This window comes from Prionailurus viverrinus, chromosome A3 (assembly GCF_022837055.1).
Source record: "Prionailurus viverrinus isolate Anna chromosome A3, UM_Priviv_1.0, whole genome shotgun sequence".
In the NCBI taxonomy this organism is placed as follows: domain Eukaryota; kingdom Metazoa; phylum Chordata; class Mammalia; order Carnivora; family Felidae; genus Prionailurus; species Prionailurus viverrinus.
In genome coordinates this window covers 49,737,161-49,752,599 of record NC_062563.1, presented here as the reverse complement: position 1 = coordinate 49,752,599, position 15,439 = coordinate 49,737,161, and the positions used below count along the sequence as shown (strand labels likewise).

General features: G+C 43.8%; 1 pseudogene; it reads right to left on the bottom strand.

The window, feature by feature from the left end:
* Positions 1-1,950: 1,950 nt before the first annotated feature.
* On the bottom strand, positions 1,951-2,551 carry LOC125162916 (ferritin light chain-like; annotated as a pseudogene).
* Between the last annotated feature and the right edge of the window lie 12,888 nt (positions 2,552-15,439).

Sequence of the window (15,439 nt, the reverse complement as noted above, 5' to 3'; positions counted from 1 at the left end):
ATCTTCTGGTAATCTTATTGAGGACTCCTTGTTTGGAAAGAGTCACAATTCTCTTCCTGCTTTCAAAATGTTCTTGTCGCCTTCTGAAAGTTTGATTTTAATGTGTCTAGGTGTGGGTCTTTTTGAGTTCATCCTTTGGAAGTTTGTTGAATTTCTTACATGTTTATATCATCCTTTCATCAGATTTGTTACATTTTTGGCTATTATTTCTTCAAATATTCTCTCTGCCCCTTCCTCTCTCTCTCTTCCTTCTGGGACTTCCACGATGAGTTTGCTGGTCTGCTTGATGATGCCCATAGTTCCTTTAGGCTCTGTTCACTTTTCTTTAATCTTTTTCTCAGAGTCAATAATTCTCATTTAGTGATTCTTTCTTCTGCCTGCCCAAATCTGCCTTTGAATTCTTCTAGTAAATTTTCATTTCAGTTATTATATTTTTCAGTTCCAGAATTTCTTTTTTGGTATCTTTTTAGATATTCTATTTCTTTATTGGTATTTCCACTTTGTTAACACATTTTTTTCTTGACTTTTCCCACATCTTTCTTTAGTTCTTTGTGTATCTTAATATAGTTGTCTTTGTCAAGTAGGTCTGCCAGCAAGTCTTCTTTCAGGACAGTTTGTTTGTTTGTTTGTTTGTTTATTTACTTTGGAGGAGCCATACTTTTCTATTTCTTTCTATGACTTGTTATTTTGTCGTTGTTGTTGTTGAAAACTAGACATTTGAATCTAGTAATGTGATAACTCCAGAAATCTGATTCTTTCCCATCTCCAGAGATTGCTGTTTTTGTTTTTATTTATTTTTGATCTGTTGTCCAATCTGTCACCTGACTGTGCTTAAGATCAGACAGAAGTATAAACTCAAGGTATTTTTCTGGTCTTTTCTGAGCCTTCACCTCCCCATGGGCATGTGTGGTGACATTCTAATTTCCCCTGTATATGTTGCTTTTGAATGTCCTAGTTTTTAGTGTATATCTCCCAAAAATGGAAAAAGAGAAAGACAAAAGGCAGGGAAAAGATGTCGGCCCTTTACAATCCCTAGAAGTTATTTCTGCCAGAGGGAAATGAACAGTGCAATAATGGGAGGAAGTGCAACAATGTCTGCCCTCCACTTTGTCTGCACTTCTGAGAGCAGAAGCAGCAGTGATCAGAGCATAATCCTCAGTATTTAGAGGATAAGTTTCTTTTTGTCCACTCTTGCTCCTGCAAGGTGTGTGCAAGCTACTCTAGGAGCACATGCACAGTTTTCTGCCATGTGGCTGGGGGTAGGGGATGGGTAGCTGCTTTGTGCTAAAAGCTGAAATTGACTAAAATTAACCATAGCTTACTGCTCAAGCCTTCCCCTGGAAGTTTCAAACCTTCAATAGACTCCAGATTTCCAAAATAGCTACATCAGGGGATTCTGCCAGTGCAATTGTCCCGTCTCTGTGAGGATATGGATTCCTGGTGCTTTCTACTGTGCCATCTTCCCAGTGTGTTTGTTAAGAAGTTTTTTTTTTTAATTTTTTAAAATGTTTTTTTAAAATTTATTTTTGAGACAGAGAGAGAGCATGAGCAGGGGAAGGGCAGAGAGAGAGGGAGACACAGAATCTGTGCTGAGCTGTCAGCACAGAGCCTGACATGGGGCTCAAACTCACCAACTGTGAGATCATGACCTGAGCCGAAGTCAGATGCCCAACCGACTGAGCCACCCAGGCACCCTTAGAGTTTTTAACTTGTATAAGGTACTGAATTTTATCAAATGCCTTTTCTACATCTGTTGATGATATTGACATTTCTTTTTTTTTCAATCTATTATGTGATAAACCTCATTCCACAACTTTAAGCCAACTTGCATTTCTGAGATAAACCCTTTTTGATCAAGCTATTAGGTTTTTTTTTTTCCCTGCAACAAACTTTATTGATTACATTTGGTCCATGGCTTGGGAGAAGGATCCAAGATGGATAAAAAGTTGCCTATTGCATCTTCAGGGAGAGGCTCAAGAACAAGCCCTGGCACCAAGGGGATGCTAAAGGGGCCCCTAAAAGGCTTCTGGGCTTCAGGGGCTCCTGGTCATGCTTGAAGGTGAGCCTTTTGAAGAGACACTTGCCCAACCAAGTCTGCAGAGGTTAGTCAGGTGGTTGCCCATCTTCTTGATGAGTTTCACCTCATCATCTAGGAAGTGGTTCTCCAGGAAGTCACAGAGATGATGGTCTGTGTGGGAAGAACCCAGGGCATGCAGATCCAAAAGGGCTTCGTTCAGGTTCTCCAGAACCAGGGCGGCTTCTGTGACCTCTAGGGTTTTACTTCACTCATCTTGAGATGGACTTTGCACATCCTGGAAGAGGGTGTGGCCACTTGCTCAGCTGGTTTTGCATCTTCAAGAGATACTCAGTGCCCTTGCACTTCTTAGTGAACTTGTGGAAGAAATGCCCATGCCCTACAGAGCCAACTCATTGTGGTCAAAATATATGCCCAGAGAGAGGTATGTATGGAGCCCAACAGGTGCATATTGACCAGGTGGTTGATGGCAGCCTCCACCTTGGTGGAATAATTCTGATGAATCTGACAGTTCATGGTTGATTGATAATATGGAGCTAAGCTCAAAATAAGGTGCTGGCTGGTTCCAGAGGCAGAGGGTGGCTGAGAAGATGCCTCCAAAGGTTCAAACTGGAAAAAAAGTTTGGAGGGTGGTCAGAGGCTGGTAGAAGGGGCATCCCTGGGTCTGTTCCATCCAAACAGTGTTGGAGCAAGAAATAGATCTGCAGGACCACCAGGTGTACTGCCAAGCTATCAATTTTTAAGTGCTATATTCAAGTTCCTAAAATTTGTGTGGGATTTGAATTTATGTTTGTGGGTGAGCTTATCTTGTCAGTCATTTGTGTTTAATATCAAGGTTTTACTATCCTCATGAATCAAGCTCTTTTTTTAATGTTTATTTATTTTTGAGAGAGAGAGAGAGAGGACAAGTGGGGAAGGGGCAGAGAGAGAAGTGGATAGATAGAGGATCCAAGGCAGGCTCCATGCTGACAGCAGAAAGCCAAATGCAAGGCTTGAACATGAGAACCACAAGATCATGACGCTTATCTGACTGAGCCACCCAGGTGCCTCATCAAGCTCTTTTTAAAAAAAAGTTTATTTATTTATTTTGAGAGAGAGAGAGAGAGGAAGAGAAAGAGGGAGAGAGAGCTTGAGTGGGGGAGGGGCAGAGAGCAGGAGAGAGAGAATCCCAAGCAGGCTCTGCACTGGAAGCCTGATGTAGGGGCTCAATATCATGAACCATGAGATCAAGAGTTAGACACCTAACCTACTGAGCCACCCAGACGCCCCTGAATCAAAATCTTTTTACATGCTCTGGGGAGGTAATGTGATTGCAGAGCTCTGTCATCTGATTCTGTCATCTGACATATCAGCTGACTGTAAAACCATCTGGGCCTGGTGCTTTCTATGTGGGAAGATTTTACCTTCTTATTCAATTTTTTGAAATTGTTATGAGGAAATTTGGGCCATCTCTTAAGTAAGCTTTTCATTTTGAGTGTAACATACATACAAAATGCCCAGTTTCTGTTACAACTTGATGAAGTTTTGCAGTAAACACATCCATGGACCATTCATCCAGATCAGCCATTCATGTCCTCATGTGGGTGTTTTATCAAATGCTTGTCTACATTTTTTTCAATGTTTTTTTTTTAAATTTATTTTTGGGACAGAGAGAGACAGAGCATGAACGGGGGAGGGGCAGAGAGAGAGGGAGACACAGAATCGGAAACAGGCTCCAGGCTCCGAGCCATCAGCCCAGAGCCTGACGCGGGGATCAAACTCACGGACCCCGAGATCGTGACCTGGCTGAAGTCGGACGCTTTACCGACTGCGCCACCCAGGCGCCCCTTGTCTACATTTATTGAAATGGTTCTATTTTGTCTTTTAATCTGTTAATGTGGTGAAACACTATAAGTGATTTTCAAATGATAGACCAACTTTGCATTTCTGGGATAAATCCAATTGGGACATTCTATTACTCTTTAAACATATTGCTAGATTTGATTTGCTAATATTTCTTTTAAGATATTTGTATGTATGCTTATGAGAAGATTAAGCTGTAATTTTCTATTTTTGAAGCGTCCTTTCAGGTTTGGGAATCAAGATTATGGTAGCTTCATAAAACAAGTTGCTGTATCTATGTGTCAATTTATTGTTTTCAACTGCAAGGAATTGATTACCAGCTTAGTAGTGGCTTAAAAAGCCACGTAATTATTTCACATCAGAAAGAGTAGTGAGGGAGATGGTTGGAGGGCTGATTTGGGGGCTCATCGTTGTCATCTGAGATGCAAACTCTTTCCATCTTTCTGCCATACTCATCTTGTTGACTTTTTGTCTTCAGGCTTATTGCTTCATGGTTACAAGATGGCTGCCAAAGCTCCAGGCCATACTATTTCACCACATTATCTTGTTCAAAGTACAAGAGCAAGTAGAAAGACTGGGAGGTGAGATAGATAGAAAGATAGATAGATAGATAGATATCTTGGCTTCTTCTTTCTTTTTACCTCAGAGGAAAAATGGCTTCCTTCAAAATCCAGAGAGGATTTCTCCTAATGTTTCATTGCAGAAGAACTGGGTCATATGCCCATACATTAAACAAGCACTACTAAAGGAATTAGGCTCCAAAGTCTGCTTCTGACAAGTTATGACTCCCTGCCAACACTTCCTGCTCCACATTAGAGTTGGGTCACTGTTGTCTAAATACCAGTGAGATTTGTTGGACATGAAAAGGAGAAATATCTGTTGACTAACTTTATTTGAGACACTTGTATCCAATAAATTTAGTAGGTTGGTAACTGTCCATGGAGGAGCCTTGGCCCGTGTTTTAAGAGCCGATATGTGCCTGTGAACTGGGCTCCTGAAAATGACCTGAGTTCTCAGAAAGTGACACTATTTTTTTAAGTTGCTTTCTTTTTAATGTTTATTTATTTTTGACAGAGAGAGAGAGGGAGAGAGAGAGAGAAAGAGAGAGAGAGAGAGAGGGAGAGGGAGAGAAAGAGATAGGGAGCAGTGGAGGGGCAGAGAGAGAGGGGGACAGAGGATCTGAAGTGCTCTTTGTGCTGACAGTAGAGAGCCCAATGCCAGGCTTGAACTTACAAATTGGAAATCGTGTCTGAGCTGAAGTCAGATGCAGAACTGACTGAGCCACCCAGGTGCCCCTAGGCAGGTGATACTATTTAGTAATATTAGCAGTATAGAAGTTAGACCTGTTCTGTATAAATACAAGCAACAGAAGACTCTGCCCCTGAGCTAAGGAAGCTGTCAAACAAGGTTTTTGTTTTGTTTTGTTTTGTTTTGTTTTGTTTTGTTTTGTTTTGTTTTTTAGAATGTCCCACATGTCTTCATAGTGGGGTTTGAATTGAGTTCACAGCTGGTGTTAAATCTTAAAAGGGTTAGCTCTATTTTTCACATATTAGTTACAAGGCATAGGTAGGAAGCTGGAGAGCACAAGTAGATGTCCATGAAGACCTGTTAACACAGAGAACATAATTAAATCCCAGTGTGATAGAGATGATGGCCACCTCCCTTGAAGAAAGGCCTCATCCAATCTCCCAAGCTTCCCTCTTCACATCTCTGTTGGCTTTTAGTGGACCAGAAGATTTGATGCACAGAATCCAAGGAAGAGAAAGAGAAAGTGGAAAAACAGCCATTTGGTTCAAAGTAATTTCAGGAGCTCTGGCATGTCAGGAAGGGGGTAAAGTGCACTGTCCTTCAAGTCTGATGACTTACATTTAATTCTCAGCCCCTTCACATGCAATCTGTATGACCTTGGGTTCCAAGGCTGGGCTGTGAGATGGAAGTGTGACACCCAGAGTGCCCACCTCAAGCAGGTAATGACCACAGAACCTGTCAACTGTTGCCATATAACCAGTGCTCTAAAGATCAGCTAGCATGAGAAGCTAGCTGAGAGCTTGCTAATACAGGCCAGGGTGGTCTGCTCCATACGTCTCAGATCCTCCAGTAGGCTGACCTGGACATGGTCCCATGGCTCTGGCAGCGCCACAGGAGGGCAGGTGGAAACACACAAGGCCTATTGGGACCTGGATATGAGCTGGCATACCATCACTTTTGCCTTATTCTATTGGCCACACTAGAGGCAAGGGGCAGGGGAAAACCCTCTGCTTTTCTAGTGGGGGGACTGCAAGTGGTAGGTGATGTCATGGGTGTGGGTCTTCTTGCTACTGGGAGGGAGGAAGTATGGTGGATTGGATTGTTTCAGAAACAAAAGTGCTAGTTAGAAGGAGAGAGCAATATTCACCTGTTTGTACACAAGATGGAAATAATTTTAACAAATATTGTTGAGCTGTAATACAATTCTGGGGGTTCTGTGTGTTAGTCACTCTTCTGTTGCTCCTCATCACTTCTATTTGGAGATGTTTGACACCTATGGCACTCATTAATGGATTCAGGGAGCACATGCATAGGGGAGGTAGTCCAGCTCGGTGGTTGAAGATGCTGGCTTCAGGTCCAGAGTGGCTTAGTTTTGGCATCCAGGCTTTGTTGCACCTAGTGTATGACTTCTGGAGTTTCAAATTCCCCAACGCTCAGTTTTCCCAGGTTGCCCTGAGAGGGAATTGGGTCTGGCATGTAGAAATAGTCCTCTTAATGGTTATGGCCACTGTTGCTTCCATAAGGTCCCTCTGGATAGCTCCAGCGCCCATGGTGGGCATGAGTCCTGGATGCAGCAATGGCAATTCTTCTGTAACCCAACCCAAGTCTGTCTGCCTGATGTGTAGCAATGACAGTCACTGAGACTTCAGGTTTGCAGCAAGGAGAGAGTTTATTTGAGAGGCAGCCAAATGAGGAGACAGGAAGGCAAGTCTTGAATCTACCTCCCTGAAGGGGGAGAGAATCAGTTTTTTATAACCACAGGCATGAGCTTACATACATATTGATAAAAAGGGTGGGGAAACATGACTATGAGGAAAGATGGTCCATGCACATTGAACAAACATATATGTAACATACCTCCCATATTCACTTGGAGTGGACACTTAGCATCACACCAAGGCAAAATTCAGTCCCTGATGTCAGGAGGTTATCTTAGGACAAGGAGAAGGGGCTGTGGGGATGTTTTGAGAGCCTGTATAAATTGGATGGGGTCTTGAGCTTATTATTGCAGGTAAGAAATTCAGGACTTTGCTCATTCCTAGGCTGGAACCATATCAGTTGATCTTGAGTCCAGGCTTCTGTAGAGACAGCTAGTGGGCTTGTTAGTGGGGTCTGAAAAGACACAACAGCTGATTAGGGTGACACAGTTTTCTGACAAAGAAACTTTAAACTTTCTGCTAGTCAACATCAATAACCCTGTGGGCACAGTTCACTTCTGCACTGGACTCTGGTTGGGTCAGTCTCTGCTGTCCAGTGCTTCATAGGGCCATCAGAATAATCTCCTGTTTCTGCTTCTCTCCGCTGACAATTCCAGTAAAGAGCCCACAGTGCTTATTATATCAGGTCCAGATTTCTCATTCAGTTTGAGCTCTGTGTATAAACAATGCTGGCAATGTCCAGAACAGAATGTGCATGTAAAGAAATGAGGTCCTTTTGCTCTTCAAAAAAATCAATAAATCATATATAATGCCTTGAGTAGATTGGTTACAATAAAATGAAGTTGATAGTTCGCATATGTACTTTGATTCATAATGTTGACTACTCATATTGAGATTGATTATGAAATAGAGCTGTTAAGGAGCGGGACAGAGAACTTCAGATTGGGTGCCACCCTTCCCAGCACTTCCTACATGTGGGGCTTTGCAGCATTGTGCAGGTGCACAAGTGGTTCCCTTGGTCCCTGTCCTTCCAAGCTCCTTGACTCTGCTGCACAAACATGGCTTCACACTTGTGCACATCTTTGTTCTCATGTAAACAGGAAATGTGGGGACTGTCCATTTTCATTTCTGGTACAAAAAATTGGAATTTTGAGGTTTCTTGTAGGTCTCATTATTAACAGGCAGATAATGACTTCAAAATGCTGTGTCCAGCATTGAAGGCCAAGGGCATCAGCCTTCCCTATGTCCCAAATCATGTGGTCTTTGCCACTAAGTTTCTCATTTCTCTCTCTCTTGCTCTCCTTCTCTTTCCCTCTTTTAAAATAGCTTTACTGACATACAATTTACACTCCATACAATTCAGTCATTTACAATTCTTTTCTTATATACTACATTATTAAAAAAATTAGTAAAATATATATAACATAAATTTGCCATTTTAAACATTTTAAGCATAAAATTCAGTGACATTAATTACATTCTCAATGTTGTGCAACAATTACCACTGTCTATTCCAACAATTCTTTCATCATCTGAAACAGAAATTCTGTAACCACTCAGCAGTGACTCTCCACTCTCCTCCCCCAACCCCTGGCAACTTGTCTACTTTTTATCTCTACAAACCTGCCTCTCTATATACATCATATAAGTGGAGCCATATATATTTGTCCCTTTGTGTATGGCTTATTTCACTTAGCTTAGTATTTTTGAAGTTCATATATGTTGTAGGATGTATCAAACCCCAGTCCTTTTTGTGGTTTAATAATATTACATTGTAAAGTAAATACCACATTTTGTTCTACTGATAGGTTGTTTCCACTTTTCAGTTATTGTGAATAATGCTGCTATGAACATGGAGGTCCAAACATCTACTTGAATCCACGTTTTCAATTCTTTTCCACATATACTCACAAGTGGAATTGCTGGATTACATGTAATTCTATTTTTGTTGTTTTGACGAATGGCCAGACTGCTTTCCACAGCAGCTGCCCCATCTTACATTCTCACCAGCAATGGACAAGGGTTCCAATTTCCCCAAATTCCCACTAACACTTGTTATTTTCTTTTTTTAAAAACTTAATTATTTTATAATAGCCATCCTAACGGATGTGAAGTGATATCTCATTGTAGTTTTGATTTTTCTCTGATAACTAGCGATGTTGAGCATCTTTTCATGTGTTTATTGACTCTGTATATTTTCTTTGAAGCAATGTCTATTCAAGTCTTTTGTCCATTAAAAAACTTTTTTTCCCTTGTTAAGTTGTAGGGGTTCTTTATATATATTTTGGGTATTAATCTCTTATGAGGCATGTAATTTGGAAATATTTTCTCCCATTTTGTGAGGTGCACTTTTATTTTGTTGATAGTCCCTTTGATGCACAAAAGGTTTTAGTTTCGATTAAGTCCAAACTAGCAACATGTTGCTGTCCTTAGGTTACTTGTGTTTTTTGGTGTCATATCTAAGAAATTGTTGTGAAGTCCAATGTCATGAAGATTTCCCCTTAAGTTTTCCTCTAAAGATTTTATAGTTCTAGGTTTTACATTAGGGTCATTAATCCATTTTGAGTTAATTTTTGTAGATTGTGTGAGGTGAGGGTCCCACTTCATTCTCTTGCATGTGAATACCATGTAAGGTGGTGATCACTGTTCATGTTTGATAGGCAGGAAAGAGAAGATGTGGAGAGTCATATGCTCTGGGGCTTAGAGAATCTTTGTGCAGGCTTTCCATTCATTCTGGGGTTGGCTAGCACCTTGTGTGAAGTCATGTGTCAAAATCTATTCTATACTTTCATTACCTACATGTTTTCTGTCTCCATTCATCTTACCCCCAGACTCCAGTGCTCATTGCTGTAGGATGGGGTAAAGTCCTGGATACCAACATGCTGTCCTTAAAAATGTGTTGCTGGTGTAGAAATGGAGAGCTGCTCAGCGGCTTCCAGAGGCAGGGATTGGGGGTGAAGCTGGCCCCAAAATGGCAGCATGAGGGAGTTTTGGGGGGTGATGAGACTGTTCTGAATCTTGATTGTGGCGGTGGTTCCATGACTGCATACAGTTGTTCACACTTATAGAACTGTATTCCAAAGCAATGACTTTTACTTTATGTTAATTTAAAACAGAAATTAGAGAGCGAACAATGGTGCTGTTAACAGGCAGCAGAGCATTGGGTGAGAGCGTCCCCTGGGGGCAGATGGTCTGGGTTCAAGTCTAAACTCCCTTGCTTCCCAGCTGCTTGACCTTGGCAACCACTGAGTGTTGGGTCTCCTGTTCTGTGAAAGAAAGGTGGTAGTTGTTATTGCATAGAGTTGGAATGAGGATTAATTTTGTGTGGTCATACAAAGCTAGTAGGACAGGTTGGTTTGCCATGTAAAGGATTGTTATCACCATGTGCATCTTCAGACCCCAAGGGAGGGTGTCTATCTGTGGGGGAAGAAGATGATGGAGTGAAAATTTCTAGTCCTTGTAAAGTACTCTGTTGTCACTTGACTTTATTTGTTCATGTCACACTGTACCACGTTTGAGTGGGATGCTCTGTGTCACCCATGGCATCTCTCATGCCCTGGACATGTGGCCTGAGGGGACAGCTGGGCTGAGCTGGACTGTGTCTCCTGATCCCTGGTGGTGGCAGGAGGCCTTTGATGCTGTAGCCCTGACGCCCAGCCTTTGGGGCCTCAGCCCCGTCTCCCCAGTTAGGTGGGACTTCTGGACTTTCTGGATGTCAGTGCTGCTTTCCTTATAGTGTAACCTGTTTTACTGATCATTGGTCACAAGGAAAAGAGAATGAAGCAAAGGAGGTGAGAGTGGTCACCTCGATTTGAAAAGTCTTCACTCTGCTTTATGCTATCCCAGGTGCTGCACAGTCCAAGGAAAGAAAATGCAACCTGTTCTGGCCTGATAGGAGCTGTTCCTTATGGATTTTCATGGTTAAGGGTCAGGAAGTCAGACCTCACAACCTGTTGGGTGTGTCCGTGGTATTCTTTCCAGATATGTCTCCTCAGATTTACCCCCTTTCTATGGGCTGGGGCCTCTCTGGGTCCTTCCAGACATGCTCACCCCCATCTGCCTGTATTTTGTGTTGAGGCTCCCCACCCTTTGTTTCATCTACCACTGCATTTCCATCTGCCTTCTGTCTCCCAGAAATTGATTGAAATCTCATGTCTGCTCACTGATGGCCTGCTTCCAATTCTTTTTTTGGTAACAGGATTATTTTCCCCTTTAAACTTATTTTCTGGCTTTGAAGGGAGGAGAGACAAGCATGTATGGTAAGCCTGGGACCAGAATGGTCCTCTTAGAAGGCAAATATACATAGGAGTCAGGAACCCAGGCAGTCATTATATCCTATCATGAATGATGCTGATAAGTGTCTTTGAAAGGGCATTTTGGAGTCTGGAGAGCTAGAAAGGGCCATCTGTGTCTGAACAGGAAGGCAGGAGGCAGTGTGAGGGCCATGGAGGAGAACACTGGGAACGTGGGAGGTGGGGGTGACATCGGTGCAGGAGCAGCAGATGAGACCCAGGATTACCTTGTAACGGAGACCCAGAGCTTGCTTCATTCTCAGTGGGACCTTTGGGGGTGGCCCTGCACTGTTGGGACAGTGTTTGAGGGTATTGTAGGGGAGATTTTGGCCAGACATCAAGGCACTTTCTTTTTCTCCTTGCCAGGCCCCCAACTGATGCATAAACCAACTCTATGAGATGGAAAGTAAAAGGTTTAGAACTCTAACAAGCAAACATCAGCCAGAAAAGTTTTCACCTAAGCCCTTTATTCAAGAAAATAAAACCTAACAGACAGTTCGTATGCAGATTCTCACAGTGAGGTCCTTTGCAAAAGCCATGGGCAAACATTTGGGAGGCCAGCAAACACTTCTGTGCTGTCTTGGAGCAGGAATGAGGGCAGAATGAGTGAGTAGGGATGGAGGAAAAAGACTGTCCAAGCGGTCCCTCGGATCAGGGGAGTGGTGTCCCGTCTCCACTGGGTGATGCTCTTCTGGGGGCTGGTCCCCAGCCTTTCCAGGCCTTTTCCCACCTAAGCAGCATTGGTGGAGCCCTAGGTGGGAGTTGAGGGGTATGTGGTGTGGGGTGAAGCCCCTGGGGCACACTTATGTGGCAGGGCCCCTAGAGAGGCCAGTGGGTAGACCCTGAATCGGTTCCAAATGCCATAGGTACGAGCAGGTAGTTTCCTTTATCCCTTTGGATTCTTGTTCTTTTTCATAACTTCCTTTTTATATAAAATGGTTGTTGGTGGTGGCTCCAACTCTAACACTGAACTTTGTCTTGTTTGAAGCACTAACCATCAGCTTCCTTGCTCCTAATGGAGGTCTCCCAGGGAAGGGAGCATGGGAAAGTCACAGGGCAGAGTGAAGCATTGTGAGGCCCTCCTGCTCTCTTCTGTGTGCTTCCAGATCTGACCCTCCCCTGAGGCCATGACCACAAGGTACAGTGCTAAGGCTGAGTTAGAGCCTCATGCTTTCTGTGTCAGGAAGTGAACCCTCAGCATCTCCTGTGCTTCCTTCCTCCTCAGCCCCTCTCTATGCTGGCCTAAGACTCCTGGCCAGGCAGAAGTCTTCTCTCAGTCTGACCCACACACATGTTTTTGGCCCCATATTTTCTTTCAGCCCACAAGGCTGTGCTGTAAGTTTGGATCCTCAGAGCCTGGGGCCCGTGGCTCTCCTGGTGGCCCTGGAGACTGCATCTCCCGTTCCCCAAAGTGCTCTGCTCTGCTCTGTGGCCTTGTCTGCACAAGCCTCTGTGGGGGTCACTTGGGACTTTTGCACTCCAGTGGTTGTTAATTTTATTTCAATCCTTTGTGTGCTGCCAGCAGGATAGGAGGAATAGCCATTCATGCCACACAGACTCCTGCTATGGAAGCCACAGATGCTGTTGATGCCACATGGCTGCTGACCATGAGAACCCTGAAGTTATTCATTTGGCCTGGGTGGCCACCTTCTCCCTTCATTTTGCTTTCCATTGTGGCAGTTGGTGGTGTCTCTACTTCCTTCCTTGCCTGGGATGAGCCAAGCACAGGTTTTGTTGAGCCCCAACAGCACACGGTACCATGCACCTTTTCCCCATACTGGCTCAGGCACTGGATGCCCCCACAGCACCAGGACAACCTGTCCTTATACCCAAGAACCCTGGGCCCCACTCAGGTTCACGCCAGCTCTGATGAGAGAGGAGCAGGAGAGGAGTCACATGGGGGCCCAGGCCCAAGGGCTCACCCTCTGCCAGTAGGGGAGTAGGGGAGGCCAGGTCTTTCTGGTCTGAATTGCTGGGGCTTGCTACCAAACCCCTGCCCACACAGTGTGAATTACTAGACAAAAGAAGCCAAGGTCACCACGCCACCCTCTCCCGCTGGGTCTGCAGGCTATGCTGTGGACTAGGCCTGGGCACTCAACCCCAGGAACACAGTTACCTGCCTCTGCTGGACCTCAGACAGACTTGACCCCAATTGCTGTGCCCTGCTGGGGGTAAATTTCATGTTACATGAATTATAGCTCAATAAAAATTGTTTCAGAAAATATTTTAAAAAATGAGCTGTGAGATGTCTGTTGTATGAACTGGGTGTTAGAATCCAGTGCCTCTCTACTGGGAGGGTGTAAACTGGGAAGACTTCTGCAGGCACAGGTGTGAACAAAGGCACGCCCTGCTGGCAGCCACATGAAGAACTCTCTGCAGGAAGTTGAGGGGGAGGTGTAGTTTATGCTGACCTCCCAAGTGGACCTTCTTTCTCCAAACAAGTATAAATCTTGGGACCAGTTTGCTCAGCCAAGCCTGCTGGGTGGGGTGAGGAAGAGGATGAGATGGACAGGAAGCAGGCAGGAAAGCTCAGGGCCCTAAAAGGGTGGTGATTTTTTTTTTTTAATTTTTAATGTTTATCTATTTTTGAGAGAGAGGGAGAGAAAGAGAGAGAGAGAGAGAGAGAGAGGCAGAGAAAGGGAGACACAGAATCTGAAGCAAGCTCCAGGCTCTGAGCTGTCAGCACAGAGCCTGTTGTGGGGCTCAAACTCATGAATTGTGAGATCATGACCTGAGCTGATACTTAAGCGACTGAGACACCCAGGCGCCCCAAGGCTGGTGATTTTGAAGACATAGTGGCCCTGCCCTTTAGTAAGTGAGGCCTAGCAAATGCCCATCCCAGCCAGTAAGATCAGCAGCTCCTTCTCTGTGTGGGGAATTGGGGGGCAGTTGGTGTTCAGTGGAGCCAGGGCGGCACAGTGGAGCAGAAAAGCTGATGAGGATTCCTTTGCTGCTAACAAGTTGTCTTTCACCCCGTTTAATAGTTCTTGATAACACACATTCTGTGCAGCCCATCAACATGGGGCCAGGGAACTCTGGGAGAGCATGCGGACTCCACCTGGTGACATTGCCTTGCAAATCACGTGGCCCTACAGGGCTAGCAGCTGCTCTATTTACAGGCATCTGGCCCATGAAGGAAGGACAGATGCCACTAAGATCATGAGTGAGGACCACCACTTCACTGATGAAGGGAGCAGTCTGGGGCCTTCTGCATGTCACTGTTCTTTCCAAGATGGAAGACAGAGCCCTGGCAGAAGGAGCTGGAGGCGACAGACATCAGGACTGTCTTTCTCCTTCCTGAGTTTGCACCCAGCCCATCATCTCTATGTCCTCCTCTGTCCTCACCTCATGGCCTGTCCCCTTCCTGGAGGTGACCTCTGTCTGAAGAGATGTCTTTCAATCTTCCTTTTCTCCGGCTCCCCTTTTTGAGCAACAAAAATGAGATTACATTGTTCTGCAAATTGCCTTTGTCCATTTCACAGCATACTGTCTAAATTTTTCCATGTTTGTATCAGGGTCAATCCCATACCTTTTAAATTAATTAATTAATTAATTTATTTATTTATTCATTTATTATTAATTTATATCCAAGTTAGCATATAGTACAATGATTTCAGAAGTAGATTCCTTAATGCCCCTTATCCATTTAGCCCATCCCCCCTCCCACAACCCCTCCAGTAATCCTGTTTGTTCTTCATATTTAAAAGTCTCTTATGTTTTGTCCTCCTCCTTGTTTTTATATTATTTTTGCTTCCCTTCCCTTGTTTCAACTGTTCTGTGTCTTAAAGTCCTCATATGAGTGAAGTCTCATATGATAATTGTCTTTCTTTGACTGACTAATTTCACTTAGCATAATATCCTGTAGCTCCATCCATGTACTTGCAAATGAAAAGATCTCATTCTTTTTGATTGCCAAGTAATACTCCATTATATATATATACCACATCTTCTTTATCCATTCATCCATTGATGGACATTTGGGCTCTTTTCATACTTTGGCTATTGTTGACAGTGCTTCTATAAACATTGGGGTGCATGTGCCCCTTTGAAACAGCATACCTGTATCTCTTGGATAGATACCTAGTTGTGCAATTGCTGGGTCATAGGGTAGTTCTATTTTTAATTCTTTGAGGAACGTCCATCCTGTTTTCCAGAGTGGCTGCACCAGTTTGCATTCTCAATAGTGCAAAAGAGATCCTCTCTCTCCACATCCTCACCAACATCTGTTGTTGCCTGAGTTATTAATGTTAGCCATTCTGACAGGTGTGAGGTGATACCTCATTGTGGTTTTGATTTGTATTTCCTTGGTTATGAGTGATGTTGAACATTTTTTCACATGTTGATTGGCCTTCTGGGTGTCTTCT